Source organism: Mercenaria mercenaria, chromosome 3, assembly GCF_021730395.1.
Source record: "Mercenaria mercenaria strain notata chromosome 3, MADL_Memer_1, whole genome shotgun sequence".
NCBI classification, from domain to species: domain Eukaryota; kingdom Metazoa; phylum Mollusca; class Bivalvia; order Venerida; family Veneridae; genus Mercenaria; species Mercenaria mercenaria.
Genome location: NC_069363.1, coordinates 66,789,614 through 66,813,315, shown reverse-complemented (window position 1 = coordinate 66,813,315; position 23,702 = coordinate 66,789,614). Strand labels below are relative to the sequence as shown.

At 36.7% G+C, this 23,702-nt stretch overlaps 1 long non-coding RNA gene across 2 annotated transcripts in view; it reads left to right on the top strand.

Moving 5' to 3' along the window:
* LOC123524502 (uncharacterized) overlaps positions 1-22,442 on the top strand; it is a 32,350-nt gene extending 9,908 nt beyond the window's left edge. For both annotated transcript variants that reach the window (XR_008370272.1, XR_006681289.2), the window contains exon 5: positions 17,979-22,442. This is a non-coding gene — a long non-coding RNA (uncharacterized LOC123524502). The remainder of the gene's footprint in view (positions 1-17,978) is intronic.
* The last annotated feature ends 1,260 nt before the right edge of the window (positions 22,443-23,702 follow it).

Genomic DNA, 23,702 nt, shown 5'->3' with positions numbered 1-23,702 from the left:
TTTTTTGTTACTATTGCTTATATCTTACTGTAACTTCACATTAAGATTGTTCAGCATGCAAACAAAGTATGTGTATGGACTGGGCCCATTATATTCAAGGTCAAGGTAACCAAGGTGTTACACTTCGAATTATTTTCATGTTATTCTTTTTCGAATGCTTCGTTTATAGACATATCTTTGGCACTTAAAAAAATAACGACTTGAAATTAAAAACATTTCTTTATTTTAATCATCTTCTGCATGTGTGGTTACAATCCCCATAACTCTAATTGTATTTTTGACAGAATTATGCCCCTTTCATACTTGAAGTTTTTTGGCAATCTTCGCTTTCTGGATATAACTTTAGTACAATATAAGAAAATGACTTGAAACTTATAATATTATGTTTCTTTATCATCATCATCTGCATGTGTGGCAACAATCCCTATAGCTCTGATTTGTATTTTTTACCAAATTATGCCCCTTTCATATTTGTACTGTCAAATCGCCGAATAGTGGAGCGCGCTGTCTTACGCACAGCTCTTTTTTGATTTAGCAATAATATATTACGTACCTTGTGTATTCAGATCCTCATACCCTTTCTAATAAAACTTGGTACACGTCTTCAGGAGTAGGCATGTGTGTTTATTGTCTGGATTCTAATGTCAGATTATCTTTTTTTTGTGAGTCAGGCTATTTTGTAGCTATGTATTCAACTCTTCCTGCTTAAATGCAACTTGATTTACATTGTCAGCCTGCACATAATTCATAGTTTGCTCCTTTTTGGGATTCCCAATACATTATTTCAACTACATCTGTATCTTGTATATCAATTCAAATTTAATGAAACTTGGTATTCATCATTAACATGAAGATTTTGATGTATGATTATTAGTCCCCTACCTGTGGATCACAGGAGGGGACTATAGTAATGCCCTCCGTCCGTCCGTCCACAAACCTGAATCCTGCAAATTACCCAAAAAGTAATAAACTTGGAACGTAAATAGAGGGAATTATGTATATTATGCATGGACATTACTTATGATTATAGGTTAAATGTTAAGGTTAATATTGAAGGTCAAGTAAAATTGTTACTGCTCCGTAACTTTTATATGTATTAATGCATTATCTTAGTGCTACACACAAACGTTCCCCGTGATGAGACAATGTGTGAATGCGTGATCTTTTCTTGTCGGTTAAAGGTCAAGGTCATTGTTTAAGGTCAAGTAAAAATTTTGTTTCTGCTCTATACATTTTAATTGCATTGAAGGACGTTTTCATTAGCTCACCTGTCACGAAGTATTTTGACCGCTTGATGTCCGTCGTGTGTCGTCCGTCAAATTTCTAAAAAAAATCTTCTTCTTGAAAACCACTGGGCAGAATTACACCAAACTTCACAGGAATGATCTTTTGGTGGCCTCCTTTCAAAATTGTTCAAAGAATTGAATTCCATGCAGAACTCTGGTTGCCATGGCAACGGAAAGGAAAAACTTTAAAAATCGTCTTGTCCAAAACCACAGAGTCTAGGGCTTTGATATCTGGTGTGTAGCATCATCCAGTGGTTCTCTACCAAAATTGTTCAAATTATCCCCCTAGAGTCAAATATGGCCCCGCCCCTGGGGGTCACATGGTTTATATAGACTTATATAGGGAAAACTTTGAAAATCTTCTTGTACAAAACCACATGGCCTAGGGCTTTGATATTTGGTATGTAGGATCATCTAGTGGTCCTCTACCAAGATTATTCAAATTATCCCCCTAGGGTCAAATATGGCCCTGCCCCGGGGGTCACATTGTTTATATAGACTTATATTGGGAAAACTGAAAATCTTCTTGTACAAAAGCACATGGCCTAGGGCTTTGATATTTGGTATGTAGGATCATCTAGTGGTCCTCTACCAAGATTGTTCAATTTATTCCCCTAGGGTCAAATTTGGTCTCACTCCGGGGGGTCCAAAGTTTTACATAGACCTATATAGGAAAAAAAGTTTAAAAATCTTCTTGTCTGAAACCACAACACTTAGACCTTTGATATTTGGTTTGTAGCATTGTTTTATGGTCCTCAACCAAAATTGTTCAAATTGTACCCTTTGGGTGAAAAGAGGCCCTGCCCTGGGGGTCCCAAGTTTTATATAGACTTATATAGGAAAAAGTTTTAAAAATCTTCTTGTCTAAAACCATATGACCTAGGCTTTTGATATTTGGTATGATGCATTGCCTAGAAGTCCTCTACCAAAATTGTTCAAAGTATGCCCCTGGGGTCAAAAGAGGCCCCGCCCTGGGATCACTTAGTTATTATGTGAGTTATATAGGAAAAATACTTAAAAAATCATCTGATCCTATTTCCAAGACTGTTTAATTATAATTACTTGATGACCCCAAGTAATATTATGTCACTTGACTGTGACCTTGACCTACTGACCTACTTTCTTGTTTTTTAAGATACAGCCTTGAAATTTTGATGACATACACAGTTTTGCACACAAATCGTAAAACTGAATTTCATTGACCATGAATGTGATCTACTGACTTTCTTAATATTCTATCATCAGTTTGACATTTGAAACATGTAGCTCATATTACTCAGGTGAGCAATCCAGGGTCATCATGATCATGACCCTCTTGTTATTATACAGAAATGTTTACCATGATAAGACTATGTGTTGGGCACATGACCCATAATTGTCAGTCAAAGGTCAAGATCACTACTAATGTCAAGTAAAATTGTTTTTTTACCGGTCTGTCCATCTGTCTGTAGACACAATCTGACCCTGTACAGCAAGAAACATAACTCCGTCCTGCTTTTTGCAAGATTTATGGCCCCTTTTGGACTTAGAAAATAACAGATTTCTTGGTTAATTTTTATGTTTAGGTCTGCTTTTCTCTTAAACTGTCAAAGCTATTGCTTTGAAACTTGCAACACTTGTTCACCATCATAAGCTAACCCTGTTACATTAAGAAACATAACTCCATCCTGCTTTTTTCAAGAATTATTGCCCCTTTTGGACTTAGAAAATCAGTTTTCTAGGTTGAGTTATATGTTTAAGTCAGCTTTTCCCATAACTATCAAAGCTATTGCTTTAAAACTTGCAACACTTGTTCACTATCATAAGCTGACCATGTACAGCAAAAAACATAACTCTGTCCTGCTTTTTGCAAGACTTATTGCCCCTTTTGGGCTTAGAAAATATCAGATTTATTGGTTAAGATTTTTGTTTAGGTCAGCTTTTCTCCTAAACTATTCAAGCTATTGCTTTGAAACTTGCAACACTTGTTCACCATCATAAGCTAACCCTGTTACATTAAGAAACATAACTCCATCCTGCTTTTTTCAAGAATTATTGCCCCTTTTGGACTTAGAAAATCAGTTTTCTAGGTTGAGTTATATGTTTAAGTCAGCTTTTCCCATAACTATCAAAGCTATTGCTTTAAAACTTGCAACACTTGTTCACTATCATAAGCTGACCATGTACAGCAAAAAACATAACTCTGTCCTGCTTTTTGCAAGACTTATTGCCCCTTTTGGGCTTAGAAAATATCAGATTTATTGGTTAAGATTTTTGTTTAGGTCAGCTTTTCTCCTAAACTATTCAAGCTATTGCTTTGAAACTTGCAACAGTTGTTCACCATCATAAGCTGTCTATGAACATCAAGAAACATAACTCCATCCTGCTTTTTGCAAGAATTATGGCCTTTTTTGGAATTAGAAAATCATGGGTAGGACAATTTTTCTATTATACAAAAAAAAAGATTAATCAGATGGGCGTCAGCACCCGCAAGGTGGTGCTCTTATTTGGACTGTCTTACTTTATTCTATCAAGCATTTTTCAAGGGACATATACATCATTCTGATTATTTATTGGATTTGAATTAGTTTGTCATTATCATCAACAGCATGAATGATAATTTCCATAACTCTGACGCCAAAATTTCACGATTCTATTATATTCTAATTATAAGTCAGTATCCTAGCTGTCATTGTACCCCAATTCCCCTTGACAACGAAGTTGTGGGTTGGTATATGGTTTCAGGTTGTCTGTCTGTCCGTCTGTCTGTAGACACAATCTTGTGTGCACCAACTCTCCTCATCCCCTTGACACAACTTAATGAAACTTAACACAAGTGACCAGTACAAACCCTAACTGTGCGTGGTGCATGTTAGGTTCTTTCAGAAAAAAAAACAAAACTGTACCGTTATGGGACTTTGTTACTATACTATATACATAGTCTGTATATGCAATCATGTGCGCACCTAATCTCGTTAATCCATGCACGCAATTTAATGAAACTTCACACTTGTGATCAGCAGTAACCCTAGTTGTGCGTTGGGTATGTTAGGTTCTTTCAGAAAAGAATTCTGCAGGGTTATAGGACTTTGTTTTGTGTTAATGTACTATATACATAGACTCTGCATATGAAATCTTGTGCGCACCTAATCTTGTTAGTTCATGCACACAGTTTAATGAAACGTCACACAAGTGATCAGTACCAACCCAAGTTGTGCAAGGGGCATGTAAAGTTCTTTCAGAAAAAAATGTACAGTTATGGGACTTTGATTTTTGTTACTATACTATATACATAGAGTCTGTATATGCAATGTTGTGCGTGCCGAACCTCGTGAACCCATGCACAAAATTGAATGAAATTAGACACAAGTGATCATCAGTAACCCTAGTTGCGCATGGGGCATGTTAGATTCTTTCAGAAAAACAATTGTGCAGAGTTATGGGACTTTGTTTTTGTTACTATACTATATATATAAAGTCTATATATCTACATAAAGTCTATATACATTCAGTCCACTTCTGTGCGTCAAATTACAATGCACTGTGTCAGTGGATGCGGGATGGTGGGGTGGGGGTGTACATCCGTGCTAGTTCTAGTTTGAAAATATCTCAGTCTACACTTTTTTTAAGAAAATTCTAATAGCGATTATCTGCAAGTTACTTTTCCGAGTAACAACACTTTACTATGTACACCTTAGCACTCACAAGGTAAAATGATTGAAAATTCACCCTTGTTCACTGTGATAATCTGACATGCACTGACTTTGCATTTTTACAAAATTATGTTCCTTCTTCAACTTGCAGTTTTAGTTAGTTTTTGTATCCCAGTGGTATTCCAGTGCCCTCTGATGGAAATAGACTGATACTTCCCACACTTATTCACTGTGAGGAAACTGACCCACAATGAGCAGATTCCATTACTCTATTTTCCTTTTTTAGCTCACCTGTCACAAGGTGACAAGGTGAGCTTTTGTGATCGAGTGGCGTCCGTCGTCCGTCCGTCTGTGCGTCCGTAAACTTTTGCTTGTGACCACTCTAGAGGTCACATTTTTGTGGGATCTTTATGAAAATTGGTCAGAATGTTCATCTTGATGATATCTAGGTCAAGTTCGAAACTGGGTCACCTGCCATCAAAAACTAGGTCAGTAGGTCTAAAAATAGAAAAACCTTGTGACCTCTCTAGAGGCCATATATTTCACAAGATCTTCATGACAATTGGTCAGAATGTTCACCTTGATGATATCTAGGTCAAGTTTGAAACTGGGTCACTTGCCGTCAAAAACTAGGTCAGTATGTTTAAAAATAGAAAAACCTTGTGACCTCTCTAGAGGCCATACTTTTCATGAGATCTTCATGAAAATTGGTCAGAACGTTCATCTTGATGATATCTAGGTCAAGCTTGAAACTGGGTCATGTGCCGTCAAAAACTAGGTCAGTAGGTCAAATAATAGAAAAACCTTGTGACCTCTCTAGAGGCCACATTTTTCAGGGATCTGTATGAAAGTTGGTCTGAATGTTCATCTTGATGATATCTAGGTCAAGTTTGAAAGTGGGTCACGTGCCATCAAAAACTAGGTCAGTAGGTCAAATAATAGAAAAACCTTGTGACCTCTCTAAAGGCCATATTTTTCATGGGATCTGTATGAAAGTTGGCCTGAATGTCCATCTTGATGATATCTAGGTCAAGTTCCAAACAGGGTCATGTGCGGTCAAAAATTAGGTCAGTTGATCTAAAAATAGAAAAACCTTGTGACCTCTCTAGAGGCCATACTTGTGAATGGATCTCCATAAAAATTGGTCAGAATGTTTATCTTGATGATATCTAAATGAAGTTCGAAAGTGGGTCACCTGCCATCAAAAAGCAGGTCAGTAGGTCAAATAATGAACAAACGTTGTGACCTCTCTAGAGGCCATATTTTTCATGGGATCTGTATGGAAGTTGGTCAGAGTGTTTATCTTGATGATATATAAATTTGAAACTGGGTCAACTGCGATCAAAAACTAGGTCAGTAGGTCTTGAAATAGAAAAACCTTGTGACCTCTCTAGAGGCCATACCCTTGAATGGATCTTCATGAAAATTGGTCAGAATGTTCACCTTGATGATATCTAGGTCAAGTTTGAAACTGGGTCACATGCCTTAAAAAACTAGCTCAGTAGGTCAAATAATAAAAAAAACCTTGTGACCTCTCTAGAGGCCATACTTTTCATGGGATCTGTATGAAAGTTGGTCTGAATATCTTGATGATATCTAGGTTAAGTTTAAAACTGGGTCAACTGCGGTCAAAAACTAGGTCAGTAGGTCTAAAATTAGAAAAATCTTTTGACCTCTCTAGAGGCCAATATTTTTCAATGGATCTTCATGAAAATTGATCTGAATCTTCACCTTGATGATATCTAGGTCACTTTCGAAACTGGGTCACATGTGGTCAAAAACTAGGCCAGTAGGTATAAAAATAGGAAAACCTTGTGACCTCTCTAGAGGCCATATTTCTCATGAGATCTTCATGAAAATTAGTGAGAATGTTCAACTTGATGATATCTAGGTAAAATTCAAAACAGGGTCATGTACCTTTGAAAACTAGGTCACTATGTCAAATAATAGAAAAACCTTGTGACCTCTCTAGAGACCATATTTTTCAATGGATCTTCATGAAAATTGGTCAGAATTTTTATCTTGATAATATCTAGGTCAAGTTCAAAACTGGGTCACATGAGCTCAAAAACTAGGTCATTATGTCAAATAATAGAAAAAACGACGTCATTTTCAAAACTGTGTCATGTGGGAAGAGGTGAGTGATTCAGGACCATCATGGTCCTCTTGTTTGTATTAAGGTATTCCGACTTCGCAATGTTTGGTTATGTTTTTTTTTTGTATGTAAGTTGGTATTTCAGTACCGACTTATGGGAATAGTTTGAAACTACACACATGTGTCCACTGTGATGAGTTGACATGTACTGTACAGGTACAACGACTCTGTTTTGCGTTTTGTAAACTAATATGGGCCTTTTTCGTCTTTGGTGTAATAGTCAGGCGATGCTGTCTTCCGACAGCTCTTGTTTCTACAGAAGTATGTTCTTGATTGTCAGTGTTAATTTCTCAGTAAGGACATATGAATTTTAGCGAATTATGATACTTAAAATGTTTTTTGTCCCTACCGGTATTTCATAGGAGGAAACACGATTTACACCACCTTCCTCAGTCCGGCCATCAATAAAAATGTAAATCATGCAGTCACTCCAAAAGTTCACGATATTTTCCGGTGATAGAAGATGTTTACATTCAATTTTGTAGAAGGCAGTGTGGCGAACAAACACATCCTTTAATTTTGTTGTTGTAACAAAAATTGGTTGCTATGGCACCAAATCGTTAAAAAGTTGACAAAAATATTGATCCTTTGGATGCAGTGGTTGAGTGGGCTAATACGCTTTCCTACGGAGGTGAAGGCCCCTGGTTTGAATCCTGGCTACTCCCATTGCGGTGTGTCCTTGGGCAAGGCACTTTATCACGTTTGCCTTAGTCGACCCAGCTGTAAATAGGTACAAGCAAATTGCTGGGGGTAAGGCATAATTGGTTTTAACTGTTCTTAGAATAGGGTTGCTCAAAAGCTCTACAGAGATTATGTTAATTGTTTCACAAAGCGAAAGTAAATAAAATTTACCTTTACCTTTTACCTTTACCTGTGATACGCTTTAAAAGATTTTTGTAAACCAAGTCATTCGTTAAAAGTAAAAGATTTCACATTATTTTCACCATTTTTTTGAATATTTAACTTATTTCATGCAATCAACATAGTATTACATTCCGTTGAAATATTGATAAAAACACGTGCACCTTTAATGGTAAATTGTTTAGTGCATAATCGTGTTCTTAGACGCCCGGAACTTAGCATGTTTAAGAATTCAAATACTTATGATTAACCATAAATGATACTACCTTAAAAAAAGAGCAGTTATGAAAATGAATAACGCTGGTGTGTGCTGTAGATATGCATGTATGCCTTTTATGAATATATGAATATATGATAAATCTAAAGTAAATTTTTCATTATACCCCCACCAAACATCCAAAATGTTGAGGGTGGGGGTGGGGGGGCTATATAGGAGCCAGTTGAGCATATCGCGTTGCGTCCCGTCTCGAAATCTATATGCCTGGAAGGATTTTAATTTAACTTCACATTATTATTCCTCAAGACCAGATGACTGTTGAATACATCACCTATGTCTGATGGTCAAAGATCAAGGTCAAAGGTTGGATATTTGGTTTTAACTTCATAACTTCTATGTGCCTGGAAGGGATTTATTACTGAATGGATTTGATTCAAACTTAAAATATTGTTCAACACTCATCACTCATATCATATGACACAAGGGTCATAACTCTTGCAACATATTTCATAAATTACAGTATGCCTCCCTTTTTACTTACACTTTCACTTTATCTTGGTTATTACTAAATGGATTTGATTCAAACTTAAAATAGATATTCACCTTATCAACCACATCATGTGACACAAGGTGCATAACTCTTGCACCAATATTTCCTGAATTATGCCCTCTTTTTTCTTAGAATTATACTTATTAGCTCGACTATTCGAAAAATAGGGGAGCTATCCTACTCGCGTACCACCTCAAATATTTTTGAAGTCCATTGAGATATTGCTTTCATATTTTGCATACTTGTTTACCATCATGACCCCTGTCTGTAAAAAGGAGGAGGCAACTCTATCAAGCATTTTGACTGAATTATGGCCCCTTTTTGACTTAGAAGAAATGTTAAAGTTTGCGTACCACCCCAAATATTTTCAAAGTCTATTGAGATATTGCTTTCATATTTTGCATACTTGTTTACCATCATGACCCCAGTCTGTAAAAAGGAGGAGGCAACTCTATCAAGCATTTTGACTGAATTATGGCCCATTTTAGACTTAGAATAAATGTTGAAGTTTGCGTACCACCCCAAATATTTTCAAAGTCTATTGAGATACTGCTTTCATATTTTGCATACTTGTTTACCATCATGACCCCTGTCTGTAAAAAGGAGGAGGCAACTCTATCAAGCATTTTGACTGAATTATGGCCCCTTTTCGACTTAGAATAAATGTTAAAGTTTGCGTACCACCCCAAATATTTTCAAAGCCCATTGAGATATTGCTTTCATATTTTGCTTACTTGTTTACCATCATGACCCCAGTCTGTAAAAAGGAGGAGGCAACTCTATCAAACATTTTGACTGAATTATGGCCCCTTTTCGACTTAGAATATGCTTATTGTAATGTTAAAGTTTTACTCATTGCTTATATTATACTATCAAGCACTGAGAATAGTCGAGCGCGCTGTCCACTGACAGCTCTTGTATAGTGTTGCGATACACTTAATCTGTACCTCTCTTATTATTTGAAATTTTTAACACAGACGCAAGGTATTGTGCAATATTCATTCACCATTGGAGTCATTATACACTCCAGTGAAAGTTCGACTTTGGCTACAAACCACCATTTTTAGCTCGACTATTCGAAGAATAAGTAGTGCTATCCTACTCACCACGGCGTCGGCGTCACACCTGGGGTTAAGTTTTTCGTACCAGTCCACATTTTGACAAAGTCTTTTGAGATAAAGCTTTGAAATATTCAACACTTGTTTACCATCATCATGGCCAGTTATAGGCAAGAGCACATAACTCCATCAAGGATTTTGGCTCAATTATAGCCCCTTTTGACTTAGAAATCATGGTTAAGTTTTTCGTACCAGTTCATATTTTGACAAAGTCTTTTGAGATAAAGCTTTGAAACTTTCAACACTTGTTTACCATCACCATGTCCAGTTATAGGCAAGAGCACATAACTCCATCAAGGATTTTGGCTGAATTATGGCCCTTTTTGACTTAGAAATCTGGGTTAAGTTTTTCGTACCAGTTCATATTTTGACAAAGTCTTTTGAGATAAAGCTTTGAAACTTTCAACACCTGTTTGCCATCACCATGTCCAGTTATAGGCAAGAGTACATAACTCCATCAAGGATTTTGGCTGAATTATGGCCCCTTTTGACTTAGAAATCTGGGTTAAGTTTTTCGTACCAGTTCATATTTTGACAAAGTCTTTTGAGATAAAGCTTTGAAACTTTCAACACCTGTTTGCCATCACCATGTCCAGTTATAGGCAAGAGTACATAACTCCATCAAGGATTTTGGCTGAATTATGGCCCCTTTTGACTTAGAAATCTTGGTTAAGTTTTTCGTTCCAGTTCATACTTTTTGTAAAGTGTTTGACATATGGCTTTGAAACTTTTATCACTTGTTTAGTATAATAGTCTCTATCTGTAGGAAAGAGAACATAACTCTGTCATCTATTTTGGCTGAATTATGGCCCTTTTTGGACTTGGAAATTTGTTCTGTTTTCATACAAGTCCATGTTTTGTCAAAACTATTTGACATATGGCTTTTAAACTTTGAACACTTGTTTATCATTATGATTTCCATCTGTAGGCAAGAGTACATAACTGTTTTGACTGAATTATGGCCCTTTTTGGACTTTGAAATTGGCTCATATATTGCCATTTAGTGCAAGACTTATCGAAATCAAAGTAATACAGGAACATTGTTTGTCTTATCTATTTATTTCTTTTGTCTGAATATCGATGGAAATATTTTGACCCCATTCTTCAATCAGTTCTTCAAATAGTCGAGCACGCTGTCATCAGACAGCTCTAGTTTATGTAGTTATGGCCCCTTTGCAACTAAAAATTTGCAAAACTCATGGTTGCCGGACAATAACTCACGAAAGGCTTGACAGATTTAGATAAATTTTGGTACACAGGTGTAATATCATAAAATACTGGTCAAGTTTGATTTAAATTGCACCTTCTTGTAGCCATTCTTTCTTATGGTTGCCATTCTTCTGTGTCAAGGCCGTATTATGGGGGTATTCGTCACTCCTGTGACAGTTCTAGTTTTATTTTACGTAAATTATTTATTTATAGCTCGTCCGATTTTTGAAAAAAGGCATTATCGTCACTTCATTGTCGCGTCAACGTTGAATAAGAATTTTAAATTAGGTCCATTTTTAGCTCCACTATTCGAAAAATAATCTCAGCTATTGTACTTACACTGGTGTCCTCGTGGTTAAAGTTTTGATTGCAAGTATGTATAGCTATCATTTAAATGTATGCTGTATATAACTTTGAAATTCCCGTTTGGGACTTAGAAAATCTTGGTAAAAGTTTTGCATTTAAGTAACTGCAGCTATTGTTTGCATATAGCTTTGAAACATATTTTTAGCTCGACTATTCGAAGAATAAGTAGAGCTATTCTACTCACCACGGCGTCGGCGTCACACCTTGGTTAAGTTTTTCGTACCAGTCCACATTTTGACAAAGTCTTTGGAGATGAAGCTTTGAAACTTTCAACATTTTTTGACCATCACCATGACCAGTTATAGGCAAGAGCACATAACTACATCAAGGATTTTGGCTGAATTATGGCCCTTTTTGACTTAGAAATCATGGTTAAGTTTTTCGTACTAGTTTATATTTTGACAAAGTCTTTTGAGATAAAGTTTTGAAACTTTCAACACTTGTTAACCATCACCATGTCCAGTTAAAGGCAAGAGTACATAACTCAATCAAGGATTTTGGCTGAATTATTGCCCCTTTCGACTTAAAAATCTTGGTTAAGTTTTTCGTACCAGTTCATATTTTGACAAAGTCTTTTGAGATAAAGCTTTGAAACTTTCAACACCTGTTTACCATCACCATGTCCAGTTATAGGCAAGAGTACATAACTCTATCAAGGATTTTGGCTGAATTATGGCCCCTTTTGACTTAGAAATCTTGGTTAAGTTTTTCGTACCTGTTAATATTTTGTGTAAAGTGTTTGACATATGGCTTTGAAACTTTTATCACTTGTTCAGTATAATAGTCTCTATTTGTAGGAAAGAGAACATAACTCTGTCATCTATTTAAGCTGAATTATGGCCCTTTTTGGACTTGGAAATTTGTTCTGTTTTCATACAAGTCCATGTTTTGTCAAAACTATTTGACATATGGCTTTTAAACTTTGAACACTTGTTTATCACCATGATTTCAATCTGTAGGCAAGAGTACATAACTCTGACAACTATTTTGGCTGAATTATGACCCTTTCTGGACTTTGAAATTGGTTCACACATTGCCATTTAGTGCAAGACTTATCGAAATCCACAAATACAGGAACATTGTTTGTCTAATCTTCTTTTGTCTGAATATCTGTGGTAATATTTTGACCCCATTCTTCAATCAATTCTTCAAATAGTCGAGTGCGCTGTCATCTGACAGCTCTTGTTTGACCTTCTTGTCCTTAAGTGCAATGATGACAGGTGAGCGATAGGTAAAAAAACCAATTTCTCAGGATCAAGTCCCATAGCTCTGACATGTATTTCGGGCAAAATATGCCCCCTTTTGGAATTAGAAAGTCCCGGTTAAAGTTTTGCATGGAACTTAATCAAACCTAATCCAGATATTGATTTGAAACATGTGTCTTCCGGGTTATAAAACTAGGTGATAGCATCAAGTTCTGTAACTCTGATATTTATTTTGCAAAATTATAAGCCTTTTGAACTTCTTCTGGTCAAGTTTTGCATGCAAGTTACTATTTTTTGAATATTTAACTTACTTCATGTAATCAACATACATTCCGTTGAAATATTGATACAGATATTTAAACATTTAGGGTAATATTCCTGCTTCGAATAGTCGAGCATTGGCTGTCTTACGGACAACTCTTGTTTTATATAGAAAACTTTTAAAATTGTGCACAATTGTTTATCATCATTAGGTGAGTAAGTAGAAATATCTCTCTCAAGCATTTCATAACAATTATGCCACCTTATGTACTGCGAAATTATATGAGCCGCGCCATGAGAAAACCAACATGATGACTTTTGCGATCAGCATGGATCCAGACCAGCCTGCGCATCCACACGTCTGGTCAGGATGTTCGCTAACGGTTTCTTTAATTACAATAGGCTATGAAAGCGAACAGCATAGATCCTGACCAGACTGCGCGGATGCACAGGCTGGTCTGGATCCATGCTGGCTGCAAAGCCACTCTGTTGGTTTTCTCATGGCATGGCTCATATTTTCTTGGTTATTTGTTTTTTTATGCCCCCGGCATCTACAGATGCGGGAGGCATATAGTGATTGTCCTGTCCGTCCGTTCGTTCATCCGTCCATACGAGGTTAACCAAATGGGACCGTTTCGTCTAGCATCAATACCCCTTACTAGAATGACTTGATACTAATACAAATGTAACCTGTGACCATTCTTCATCTTCAAACATCACCTGACCTCAGTTTGACCTTGACCCTGACCTCGTTTTGGACTTAGGTTGCTTTATATGGGCCATCTCTTGGTTAACCAAATGGGCCCGTTTCGTCTAGCATCAATACCCCTTACTAGAATACATTTATACTAATGCAGATGTAACCTTTGACCATTCCTCATATTCAGACATCAGTTTGACTTTGACCTTGACCTCATTTTGGACTTAGGTTGCTTTATTATGGGCCATCTCTTGGTTAACCAAATGGGACCGTTTCGTCCTTACTAGAATGACTTGATACTAATGCATATGTAACCAGTAACCATTCCTCATCTTCAGACGTCACCTGACCTCAGTTTGACTTTGACCTCGACCTCATTTTGGACTTAGGTTGCTTTATATGGACCATCTCTTGGCAAACCAAATGGGACCGTTTTGTCTAGCATCAATACCCCTTACTAGAATTACTTGATACTATTGGACTTAGGTGCAAAATTTATTTACAAGGATGCCACTGGGGGCATCAAGCGTTTATTGAACGCAGCTTGTTGTTTTGTTTTGGGCAACTATAACAGCTTTGAAACCTTCATACATTCGTTTATTATCATTCAGTTAATAATTCTCATGTGGGGAAGTTGGCAGTTACTTGCGGAGAACAGGTTTGTACTGGTACAGAATCCAGGAACACTGGTTAGGTTAACTGCCTGCCGTTACATGGCTGAAATACTGTTGAAAACGGCGTTAAACCCAAAACAAACAAAACAGTTAATAATTCAGTTATTCAGTTAGTAAGTAGGCAAAGACTCGTATTTATTTTTCTTGCATTTTATAGCATGAAAGCCCATTTAAATTTAGAAAATTGGTATTTTTTACTTTTATCTAGGGTCACTTTGCTTGAATACTATAGATTTGAAACTTCATATCTTTTTATATACTGGTTTAAAAAATCGGGCATTTTATATAATGGCGGGCGATTGTTTGCGTCTGTCAGTCTGTCTGTCTGTCCTTTGTGTCCGGAACATAACTCAATAACCCATTCAAGTTATTAGTCCCCTACTGGTTGAAAACCAGTTTTGGGGACTATAGGAATGCGCTTTTCCGTCTTTCCGTCATTCTGTCAATCCGTCATTCCGTCCGTCCGCAATTTCATGTCTGGTCCATAACTCTTTTATCCATGAAAGGATTTTAATATTAGTTGGCGCAAATGTTCCCCATGATAAAACGTTGTGTCATGCGCAAAACCCGGACCCCTAGCTTAAAGGTCAAGGTCACAGTTGGAGGTCAAAGGTTAACATGGCTTTTTTCCTGTCCTGTCCATAACTCTCCCATCCATGAAGGGATTTTAATATCACTTGGCACAATTGTACCTCATAATAAGACGATATGTCATGGACAATTTTCAGACCCCTAGCTCAAAGATCAAGGTCACACTTAGCAGTCAAATGTTAACATGACATGAACAGGGTCTGTTTCGTGTCCGGTTCATAACTCTTTCATCTATGAAGGGATTTTAATATTACTTGGCACAAATGTTTCCCATGATGAGACGACATGTTGTGCGCAAAACCGCCACCCCTAGCTCAAAGATCAAGGTCACAATTGGAGGTCAAATGTCAACAGGGCTTTTTTCCTGTCCGGTCCATAACTCTCCCATCCATGAAGGGATTTTAATATCGATTAGCACAATTGTACCTCATAATAAGACAATGTGTCATGCACAACTTTCAGACCCCTAGCTCAAAGGTCAAGGTCACACTTAGCAGTCAGATGTTAACATGACATGAACAGGGTCTGTTTCGTGTCCTGTCCGTAACTCTGTCATTCATTAAGGGATTTCAATATTACTTGGCACAGATGTTCCCCATGATGAGACAGCATGTCATGCGCAAATCCTGGAGCCCTTTCTGAAAGGTCAAAGTCACCATTGGGGGACAAAGGTCAATAGGGCTTTTTTCCTGTCTGGTTCATAACTCTGCCATCTATAAAGGGATTTTGATATTACTTGGCACAAATGTTCCCCATAATGAGACAACATGCCGTGCGCAAAACCCGGACCCCTAGCTCAAAGGTCAAGGTCAAAATTGGAGGCCAAAGGTCAATAGGTTCTTTTTCCTCTCCGGTCCAGAACTCTTTTATCCATGAAGGGATTTTAATATTACTTGATGCAAATGTTCCCCATGATAAAACGACTTGTCATGCACAAAACCTGGACCCCTAGCTTAAAGATCAAGGTCACAGTTGGAGGTCAAAGGTTAACAGGGCTTTTTTCCTGTCCGGTCCATATCTCTCCCATCCATGAAGGGATTTTAATATCACTTGGTACAATTGTACCTCATAATAAGACGATGTGTCATGGACAATTTTCAGACCCCTAGCTCAAAGGTCAAGGTCACACTTAGCAGTCAAAAGTTAACATGACATGAACAGGGTCTGTTTCGTGTCCGGTTCATAACTCTTATATCTATGAAGGGATTTTAATATTACTTGGCAAAATGTTTCCCATGATGAGACGACGTGTCATGCGCAAAACCCCCACCCCTAGCTCAAAGGTCAAGGTCACAATTGGAGGTCAAATGTCAACTGGGCTTTTTTCCTGTCCGGTCCATAACTCTTCCACCAATGAAGGGATTTTAATATCGATTAGCACAATTGTACCTCATAATAAGACAATGTGCCGTGCACAACTTTCAGACCCCTAGCTCAAAGGTCAAGGTCACACTTAGCAGTCAAATGTTAACATGACATGAACAGGGTCTGTTTCGTGTCCTGTCCATAACTCTGTCATTCATTAAGGGATTTCAATATTACTTGGCACAGATGTTCCCCATGATGAGACAGCATGTCATGCGCAAATCCCGGAGCCCTTTCTGAAAGGTCAAGGTCACCATTGGGGGTCAAAGGTCAATAGGGCTTTTTTCCTATCCGGTCCAGAACTCTGTCATCCATCAAGGGATTACAATATTACTTGGCATAAATGTTCCCCATGATGAGTTGACATGTCCCACCCAGAACCCTAGCTTAAAGGTCAAGGTCACACTTTGAAATAAAACGTCAATAGGATTTTTTTCCTGTCTGGTCTATAACTTTGTCATGCAAAACAGGATTTAAATATCAGCTGGCACAAACATTCCCCTGGATGAGACAACATGTTGTGCGCAAAGCCCCGGCCCTAGGTCTAAGGTCAAGGTCATACTAAGAGGTCAAAGGTCAAATTCAAGAATCTCTTCTTTATGCATGTAGGGATTTTAATGTAACTTGGCACAAATGTTCACCACCATGAGACGAATTGTCATGCGTCAGAACCAGGTCCCTAGGTCTATGGTCAAGGTCATACTTAGAGGTCAAAGGTCAAATTCAAGAATGACTTTGTCCAGAGCATTTCTTTTTCATGCATGGAGGGATTTTGATGTAACTTGGCACAAATGTTCACCACCATGAGGCACACTTTTTTTTGGAATTACTTCCCTTTGTTATTACTATAAATAGACTATATTGTAACTTTTTTATTACTGGCCGTAGGGAAAAATCGAGCACTTTTCTGTGGTACAACATGCATGGTACATCCAATTATTAGGTGTATTTTGATCTATCTCTACCTTGTGGACTTATATAGATTTTTTAGGGTTAATTTCACTTTGTTGTTACTATAAATAACTTTTATGATAACTTTTTGTATAATCGGCCAAAAAAACTTCCAAATGAAAACAACTGTACGTTTCTATATATGCAAATTTTAATCCAAGTGCTTTGCTTATTGTATATATAGTACAATATTGTTTATACATCATTGACAGATATCAGTTCATTATGTTATACTGCAGAAGAGAAAATTAGGTGCCTTCCAGTAGGGGACTTTGTATTGCATGGCAATACTTCATTCACTTGTTAACTTTAAACTTGTCATAAAGGTTTGTGGCGATTAGACAATATGCAATGCGCATAAGTCAAAGGTCACTGTCACAGCAGGGTAAAATCTCTAGTTTCTTGTTGTTTATGTGATGCCTTTGGTTAAATATTTCCATTCCAAATATCTATTATTTTGCTTGCGAAGGAAGGTCTCTAGTTTCTTGTTTATATGCTGCCTTTGGTTAAATATTTCCATTCCAAATATCTATTATTTTGCTTGCGAAGGAAGGTCTCTAGTTTCTTGTTTATATGCTGCCTTTGGTTAAATATTTCCATTCCAAATTTCTATTATTTTGCTTGCGAAGGAAGGTCTCTAGTTTCTTGTTGTTTATATGCTGCCTTTGGTTAAATATTTCCATTCCAAATTTCTATTATTTTGCTTGCGAAGGAAGGGGAGAGATATATTTTACCGATTACTCTGAAAAGAAAAGAATCATGAAATATTTAGTTAAATTTGATTTGACTTTATAGCTTGAAGTACTTCCTGTCTTAATTATTTATAATCATTTTCAGATTGATTTCAAACACACAAGAGAAATATATGCAGAAGGAAGAACAAAGTATGATGAATTCATGACAAACCTTGCACAAGATATAAGCATATCACCATCACAGCCGCCCTGACACGAGCATATTTAAACAAATTAGAAATAAGCTGACATGTTTATAATCATATCCCCACGTACAAAGTATATGGGGTTATATTGGAGTCACGTATGTCCAACAGTCCGTTCGTCCATCCGCCCATCGTGTCCGCTTTCATAAAACTGACATCAGTTATTAATTTCATCAGGATGGTGTGCAGAGCTCACAACTCATGTCATTAGGTCCAAAGTTAAGGTTACCTTTTGAGGTCTAAAGTCAAGTAGTTTAACTTCATGTCCGCTCCATATTGTCTAAATGGCTTGGCAGGTACTTAACTCGACTATTCGAAGATTAAAGAGAATTATTGTACTTGCCTTTGCGTCGTCGTCACTGCCACCGATGTATTCATGTTAAAATTTTATGGCAAGCTTGTTTTACTATATATTCTTTACTATTTCCCCTTTTAACTTCAAACTTCACAAGTGTTAGTCTTGGTAAGGGACAGACATCTGTTATTTTAAACGTCAAGGTCACTGGGTCAAACATTATAACAGTGCTGGTTAAAGTTTTATGACAAACTTCTCATTTGCACTATATCCTCTTATCCACTATCCTATAATCATCAAACCTTACATAAGGATTGACCTTAGGAAGGGGCAAAAGTCTTTAGGTTTAAGATCAGGTAGGTCAAAGGTCAAGGGCACTGGGTCAGATTTTGTAATAATGTTCGTTAAAGTTTTATGCACGCTTCACAATTGGACTTATTACTCATACTGTTTCTTTGCACTGGTATGTCCCACGCTTTTGAGCCCTACCCATACTTTCTATACCCCAATCCCGACACCTACCAAAAGATACATTCCTCACACAAACTTATATTTCATATTCCCCTCATTTCCGCTACCCACCTGTCTCCACCTACCACCTTCAACCCCATTTCACCACCTCTTGCCCAGAACAAAGATTTATTATGTCTCCCCCAGGAGACATATCGTTTTTGCCCTGTCCGTCCGTCCGTACGTCACACTTCATTTCCGAGCAATAACTGGGGAACCATTTGACCTAGAACCTTCAAACTTCATAGGGTTGTAGGGCTGCTGGAGAAGACGACCCCTATTGTTTTTGGGGTCACTCCGTCAAAGGTCAAGGTCACAGGGGCCCGAACATTGAAAACCATTTCCGATCAATAACTAGAGAACCACTTGACCAAGAATGTTGAAACTTCATAGGATGATTGGTCATAAAGAGTAGATGACCCCTATTGATTTTGGGGTCACTCCATCAAAGGTCAAGGTCACAGGGGCCTGAACATGGAAAACCATTTCCGATCAATAACTAGAGAACCACTTGACCCAGAATGTTAAAACTTCATAGGTTGATTGTACATGCAAAGTAGATGACCCCTATCGATTTTGGGGTCACTCCATTAAAGGTCAAGGTCACAGGGGCCCGAACATTGAAAACCATTTCCGGTCAGTAACTTGAGAACCACTTGACCCAGAATGTTGAAACTTCATAGGATGATTGGTCATGAAGAGTAGATGACCCCTATTGATTTTGGGGTCACTCTGTCAAAGGTCAAGGTCACAGGGACCTGAACATTGAAAACCATTTCTGATCAATAACTAGAGAACCACTTGACCCAGAATGTTGAAAATTCATAGGATGATTGATGATGAAGAGTAGATGATCCCTATTGATATTGGGGTCACTCCGTCAAAGGTCAAGGTCACAGGGGCCTGAACATTGAAAACCATTTCCGATCAATAACTAGAGAACCACTTGACCCAGAATGTTGAAACTTCATAGGATGATTGGTCATAAAGAGTAGATGACCCCTATTGATTTTGGGGTCACTCCATCAAAGGTCAAGGTCACAGGGGCCTGAACATGGAAAACCATTTCCAATCAATAACTAGAGAACCACTTGACCCAGAATGTTGAAACTTCATAGAATGATTCAACATACAAAGTAGATGACCCCTATCGATTTTGGGGTCACTCCATTAAAGGTCAAGGTCACAGGGGCCTGAACATTGAAAACCATTTCCGGTCAGTAACTTGAGAACCACTTGACCCAGAATGTTGAAACTTAATAGGATGATTGGTCATGCAGAGTAGATGACCCCTAACGATTTTGGGGTCACTGTGAAAGGTCAAGGTCACAGGGACCTGAACATTGAAAACCATTTCTGGTCAGTAACTTCAGAACCACTTGACCCAGAATGATGAAACTTCATAGGATGATTGGTCATGCAGAGTAGTTGACCCCTAACGATTTTAGGGTCACTCTGTTAAAGATCAAGGCCACAGGGGCCTGAACATGGAAAACCATTTCCAATCAATAACTTGAGAACCTTTCGACCCAGAATGTTGAAACTTCATAGGATTATTGTTCATGCAGAGTAAATGACCCCTATTGTTTTTGGGGTCACTCCGTTAAAGGTCAAGGTCACAGGGGCCTGAACACTGATAACCAGTTCTGATCAATAACTTGAGAACCACTTGACCCAGAATGTTGAAACTTCATAGGATGATTGAACATGCAGAGTAGATGACCCCTATTGATTTTGGGGTCAGTCTATTAAAGGTCAAGGTCACAGGGGCCTGTTCATGTAAAATCATTTTTTGGAAATAACTTGAGAACCACTTGACCTACAATGTTGAAACTTAATAGGATGATTGGACATGCAGAGTAGATGACCCCTATATATTTTGAGGTCACTTGATCAAAGGTCAAGGTCACAGAAGCCTGAACAGTGACTTGAGAAACACTAGGCCAAGAGTGTTGAAATTTAGCGGGATGATTGGACATGCCAAGTAGATGATCCCTATTGCAGCCAACCATAAGTGTCTCTTTGACTTTCGCTCCTGACCCCTATTGACTTCTTGCCTATAGGACTTTGCATTGGGGGAGACATGCGCTTTTTTACAAAAGCATTTTCTAGTTTTACATTTTCTTTACAATAAATTAGATTGTAAATTGATGTATATCTTGTATATCATATGTTTATATGATGTTTCAGTATCCCTTATTCCCACACTTCTACTCCCAACCCCACTCGACTCTAATTTTTTTCTTATATATGTTTTACATCTCTCACACATCACATCTCATCCCCCATCTCCTATTCTACAGCAACACCCCCTCACTATTTGTAGATCACTAGGTCCAAGGGCAAGGTCACACTTGAAGGTCAAAAGTCATGGTGACAAAATTTTACATTCCCTTTGCAAAAGCGACGTCTGGGGGTACTAATCACTTTAATTGATAGCTTTAATTGCTCATGTTTAAGTTACCTAAATGTATAGCATTAGCTGAATTGTATTATTTATTTGTTAAATGTAAGTTAAATTTTAGGATAATTGAGGAAATTATATAATTTTAAATTGGTGATACAGTCGAACTATTTTAGACGAATCAAATATTTCTAGCTTGGTTTGTTACTGGTCTTGAAATAATATATCTATAGTTTTAAAGTATCGCATTATATTTAAAAATACATTTATGAAGATTTGTTAAATTATTTCAAAAGCATCTCAAATATAAGTTATTTTAAAACTGGACAGGGATAGTTTTCAAAGATAAATAAATATGCGGGGATCAGTTTATGCACACAAATAAAAGAATTTGGGACCGGAGTTTAACTTTATTTTGTTTGTTTGTTTTAGTATAAGGTCGAAATACGAATCACTCAAGATGCAACTTCTGAAAATATAAACTGTAGTGTTCACGCATAAAAATAATTCAGTTTTACATATAAATTAAAGATTTTTTTCGTACACAATTTATCAGTGTAGGTCACACGTAACGTTACGCTTGCTCTTATGGCAATAAATATGTTGGAAAAAATTAATATAGTTCTACGAGATTGATTTCTTTTTCAGTTTAATATTGCTAATTTCAACTGATTTATTTTTGTTTGTTAAAACACTGTCGAATTATGTGTAGATCTAATTCATATATATTCTTTCGCGTTTAATTGATGTTGCGTGCAAATGAACATTGTATTTGGATTTCCCACTTCTAAAACTGTGGGTTTATCAGGGTATAATGTGTCGTTATGTTTCACTAATACTCTGAAAGCTTGACGTAAAATTCCATACTACAAAATGTAGAGATAAAATCATAATTGTTTTATTCAAACACATATTCTACCGTCTTTTGTCTGGGTCGTCTATATGTAAATTTTAAAAGTCATTTTGGTCTCATTTCTTGTATATTAAATTTTACACAGTTTGGCATAACTCTTAACCGCATAACTCTTAACCGACACCTAACTCCTGAGCACTAACATTAACGCTTGGGGCTGAAATGACTTTTAAAGCAATTTTGTCTTTTGTAGGAACAATGTGTTAAACGTTAAATGTTTTAGGAACGATGTGTAAAAATATGTACTGATCAAATGTTTAGTAGAATTGTGGTCAAACTTTTAGGATTTTAGTTTGTGCTTTTAAAGGATTACTGAAATGTAATGTTATATTATAACTTGATAAACTCATTGTTTCAAATGGAGAGAAATCCAAATATGATTTTCACTGGTGTGGAACTACACTTGAACGTGAAAGGACATGAATGGTAAGGACTGGAAATGCTTCAAACAGACAAATACGTATAATAGTAATTGCTTACAAAATCACTAAAATACAGTCAAAACGATCAAAATTTAAAAGAAATGCATATCTCGTAGACCTATCAACATAAACATTATGACAGCATAAAATACAGAGCGACGTTACGCAACACGCATGTCTCTTTCCAGTGGAATTATTAAATAAATTTATATTAACTCGACAAGATATAAAACAATACAACTTAAACTGTAAATGAGCTTTTTAACCGACCAATGTAGGAATTTAAGAAAATGTGTAATACTGAATTATCTTGCACTCGGAACACCAGACTAAAATTTACTCAGTGAAAGATGTTTCGATCTTATACTGAAACAAGCAGATGCCCCCTTGCTATATCTTTTATAGCAGGAATAGGTAACAAACATTAATATTTTGAGGAATAATGGTTAAAAATAAGATGAATCAACCTAAGACAGAAATAAATATATTTGTTGTTAAATATTTTTATAATCCCAAGAAGAGTGCCCTTTTCACATTTGAAAATTTACCATTTCGAAATGACATTCACAATTTCAGTAACTGTATTACTTTGTTTAGATATTTTATGGTTTATAATCCTAAGAAGAGTACATTTTCACATTTGAAAAATAATTATTTTTCTCTCTTATAAATCAATCATGTCTGTCTTATAGATCTATTAATTATATACATTTTATATTTTGTATTGTAGTAATGTATAATTTTCCTTCGCAAAGTCAGAATTTTAAATATGCTTGTAAGCTTACCTTTTTTCGCAAGGAGTTTTACTGTTTGATGTGAGAGCATAGTTCAGTTCAATGAATTTTAGTTCAGGTATTTAATTTTAAGATATATTTTTCAGAATTTTAACACTAAAATTATACTTGAAAATGTCTTTTGTGTTATTTATTGTTGTTTGAATAACGAATAAACGCCATTCTGTTGTGTTGTTTACTTTTTTAAAAACAATGAAATGACAAACAATTGCATTTATTATTACCTAAGATTTCGGAAATCTTTCCAGCATTAAATCTACCCTTCCTTTACAAAGTTTACTTC